This window comes from Belonocnema kinseyi, chromosome 1, assembly GCF_010883055.1.
Source record: "Belonocnema kinseyi isolate 2016_QV_RU_SX_M_011 chromosome 1, B_treatae_v1, whole genome shotgun sequence".
Taxonomy (NCBI): Eukaryota; Metazoa; Arthropoda; class Insecta; order Hymenoptera; family Cynipidae; genus Belonocnema; species Belonocnema kinseyi.
In genome coordinates this window covers 18,966,289-18,971,153 of record NC_046657.1, presented here as the reverse complement: position 1 = coordinate 18,971,153, position 4,865 = coordinate 18,966,289, and positions in this window count along the sequence as shown.

The following is a 4,865-nucleotide window of genomic DNA, read 5'->3' as shown; positions in this document are numbered from 1 at the left end:
CCGCGATTTCGCTGGAAGCGGGTGCAATTTTTCAGATTAGCACCCGCTCCCGGCGAAATTCTGCGGTTGTCCTTATGACAAATTTTTAATTATATATATAATTTATTATAATATATTTATTTTTAAGTATAATGTACTGGTTTTTTCTATTGGAAATAAAAAATTTTCCAAATGAAAAGAGAATAATGTTGTTTTTTCAGAGTTCCTTGTCCCTATAATAATAATAAGTGCGAATAGTAGCAAATGATTGGTCGGTGAACATCGTTGAGATTGGAATATTCGGTGTGCTGGATCATATTGCATCCTATAGGATAGCTAAATCAGTTTAGTAAAATAATTACCATTGTATTTTTCAATTAGAATTAAATTTTCTTAAAAAATATTATTTTTAGGGTGCATTAAATGAAAAAAAGCAATTTAGATTCAATTAATTTTCTTTTATTTACAATAACTATATTTTATTTACAGCAATATGTAGATTATAGACTATATCTGCTATACATGAAAGGTTATACACTAGTCCTAGGTCACTCTCTCTATCTCTATCTCTCTCACTCCTTTATTCATATATCCACATGACTCGTCATATTTATCGCCTCGCTTGTTTATACAACACACATATATACAAGTTTTTTAGAATCGCTGTACATAATCTCAACTCACCTTTGAGAATTGAATTTTTTTTGGAAAATGAACATTAGTTTTTATCAACATCCATTACCTCCTTTGATTAGATTTTGTAGCCCCATGGAAGTGTGTCGGTTGTATGAGGAAACAGCATCCACTTATCATCTTGGCAGCTGAGGGCGATCTTGTTTTGCTCAATCGAGTGAACTTCATGTTTTCGGGTTCGAATTAATCATTGAGGTCGAGTGAGAGTTTGATAATGTAGCAAAGTTTGCCTATAGTCCTCAAACGTAATTGTCCTTAATAGAGATGCTTTGCTACCTTTAGCTTTCTTTTTCTCCCCTTCTTCGCCCAAAACTTTAAAAGAAAACAATTTTGACCTTAGCCCCACAAATTCAGTAGAGTAATTTTGTCTTGTCACCGAATGTGTACTTCATGTAATTATAATGAAAGTCGTAAATCATTATCTTTGATATGTCTAGAACTGTGAAGCCTATATAAATAGGCTTATTAAATTTAATGTTGGTTTTACTCACTTCAATGATCACCATGTTCTCACCAAAAATAGTGCAGCTATGAAAGTTTCCTTTGACAATCAGAGCTTTTGCACCCCATCTTCCTACCCTCTTTGTTACTAACCGAACATCTTTGTGCTTCCTTACGTCCTCCATAGTCTTTCCGAATATAGAGTTGTTCATGAGTTTAAATAACATTTTTTCAAACTCATTTTTTGCTTTCTTTTTCAAATCAGTATTCAAATCAATATAGGCTTTCAGCCATAGCTTTTGCTTGAATTCTAAAACTCGATGAATTTTAACAAGCTTCATTCCCAATTTTAAATACTGTTTTAAGTTTTGATAATGGCGAGCGTAATTCGTTTTTGATTTCAAATTGGTAATTAGGTTCGGGATTTTAGATTTTGGAAGAGGAGGTAAAAAATTCTCTGGACATAATGATAGGTCTTTATGCAAATCATGGAGTTCTTCAGGATATTCCAAACCTACTTCAAGAATATAAAATTGCTATAGGGTAAATATTGGCTCATAGCTTTACCGCATTGATTGTTTATATCGAAATAAGTGATATAGGACTCGGGTACATTTTCATAAAAATTTGACCTCATGAATCCATTATTTGCTTTCGCATACCTATTGGAGCACTGAGACACAACACATTTTATTGCTCCTTCAACAAGTAATAAAATTTCTATATCATTTAATAGCTCGAGTTCAATTCCAATATACCTTAACATAGCATCGAAAGAAAGCCCTGGTGATATATAGTAGTGGCGTGGAAATTATAAGTTTTAATGCAACGAGATGTAAAACTTTCAAAAATGTCCGCCAAGAGAAAAACGTAATTTTTCAAGCATAAATCCGAATATTCACCTAACTTTTTTAAGTTAAATTTTTCCCATACCTTGTACGCATGATTATAATCTTCATCTGAAATACCCTCATCATTTGATTTTGAATGAAACTCCTCTTTTGCTGGTAGAAAATCTTCATCTAATTTCTGCCAATTATCATCATAATCGTATGCAAATACACCTTTTCTTGTTAAATATTCAAAATCATCAACATTTTTGAATATTTTTTTGTAATCTTTTTTTCATCATTGCTAAGATTTAAAGCCAATTTGGAGAGGCTATTTGGCATAAATCGAAAAGAGTCTATGAATCGGAGTTTAACTTTTGTATTTTGCACCCTTTTTGTAAAGGATAAATATTTTTCCTTATTGATTGGTAATAATTAAATATCACCCTCTAAGCTTGTTGCCAATTCTTTGATTTAAAAGTGAGAGTCGTAGTCAGATTAATTATGAAATACTATGAGAATTATATGTGAGTCTTGGTAATTTACGTTACACCTGTCATGAGAAGGGCCACGGTATTTACCTGTAAAATGGTCGTGATCCAGATGTTTACCGTCATCTTTTTAAAAATTTTGTTCGAAAATCTAAAAAACTTTTGCGTTTTGAAAATTATGCTCTTGCTTTAATGTTAAAGAGTGCCATTGGCACTGAATTTTAAAAATAAGAATCTACTTTCTCAACCAACTTTTTCAACTCATGAACAAACCACGTGATGCAGTCCTTTCCACGATAAACTTGAGGTTCAAATCGTGAATCGTCAGAACTGCATTTTTTGTAATAAGCAACACTTAAAGGTATATATTTCTGGTAAGCATTTCCATGCATATAATTTTTTAATTTCAAAATGTTATCTTCTTCTCTGGGGAGTATTAGTGTGCAATTATTATTCATATTATAACAATCAATTCTATGTTTTTCAAGAGATTTCTCCAAATTAAAGTGACACTAGTCTAGATAGATTTTTGATTCAAGCAAAATGATGCAATTTTACATCGGAATCAAAGTTAGTATTTTTAATCATAAGAAGGTGAATAGTAGGTTTTTTAGATTTTCCCTGGCTTAAAAAAATTGGAACAATTTCCTCTTTCTTACTGTATTTATCAGGCTCTGATCCATACAAATTTATGCATAAACCGTTCATTTTCTCAAATTTTGGAATTTCCCCAAGAGTATTTGGAAACTGTAATCAACTGATGACGCTTACAGAACCACTATGTAGATTTCAAGTTATTTGATGTTATGTAAGTCTTGTTATTAACTGATGGTACTTATAGAAACACTACACAGATTTAAGGTTATTGGAGATTATGTGAGTCTTGTTATTAACTGATCGAATAACCAAAAAAATTGTACTTTGATACAGATCTTAGAGCGTTTTATACTACAAACCGAGAATTGTTTAACATTGTATGAAATATGACGCCCCTGTCGCAAATATCAGAGGAGAAGGTTTAATTAATTTAGTTCACATAGATAAGGATTCCAGGAATTGACGATGACGTCATCAGAATGGTATTTTGTTTATCGAGAAACGTGTTTCAACCTGCATAAAAAAGCACGATATAATGCCTTATTTTCTCAGTGCTACTACAGTACATGTGACATGATACCATTTTCAATGAAAAAAATACTCAAAATTCAATGTAAATTGCGTCTCGTTGTTTTTTCCATATTAAATTCCTTAACACCTATAATCTAATTTCATCTCTGACTCATAGTGTCGGCGCACAACAAAGGCAGCCATGAGTCAATGAGGGTGGTTGCAGATCTTGGAAATTTTCAATGACGCACCATTGCGATAAACATTTAATACATATTATTTTGGGGGGAAAAACTTCAATTTCGGGAATCGCAGGTATTAAATAGCCTAATACTGCGATATCTAATATCATATCATCTCCTATTTCATATTTTTGGGGCTGAACAGTTGCATTCCCATGATTTTTAAGTATTGATTTCCAATATCGATAGTGTCGATCGGATACTTCAAAACTGTGATCCGTAAGTCAGTACAAGGAGCGAAACCAAACTTATAGCATTCTGCGCTCTAGCCGCAAGTTTACTTTTCGTACGGAAAAAAGTGAACCAGAACTCTTCTTACCTATCTACTCTAAACCACAATATCTATATGTTTTTGAGATCGCTCCGGCGTCAGTTTGACTCCATTAGGTCAGGAACAAGGTCAATTATAGGTCAAAATGAAGAGAAGTATTGGGTCGAAGAAAACAATTGGATCGCAGGGAACCATTGGATCGGAGGAAACTCTCAGACGTTTTTAGGATCACTGAATCTGAAATTGGGGTCAGTCTGACCCAACCAGATCACGGTCAAGGTCAAATGAGGTCAAAATGAAGAAAACCGTTGGATCAGAGAGAACCTCTATTCTCGGACGTTTTTGGGGTAGCACAGTCCGAATCTGGGGTAATTATCAGCCTATCAGGTCAAGATAAAAGTCTTTCCGAGGTCAAAACTGAGAGTACTATGCAATCACACTTATGGGGTCGAACCAACCTCAGATTCGGACCAAGTAGCCCCAAAAACGTCTAAGAGTAGAGGTTTTCTTCAATTCCAATGTAGTATTTCACACCGATTCAATAGTTTCTTCTTATTTTGAGCTTCACTTGACCTTGGTCCTGAACTGATGGGGACAAACTGACACCGGATTCGGATTCAACGACTCAAAAACGTATGGGTACGGTTGTTTAACTGGTGTTGTAGAATTTTTTCGTGGGGCTGTGTAATTGATACGCCTAAAAATCCTGCGTCTAAACGTTTCGGGTCCAAATGTCTGCTTGTTCGGATCGACCGTCCGAGGTGATTGAGTCGAAACTCTGAGATGATCGATTTGAGCCTCTTATTTTGAC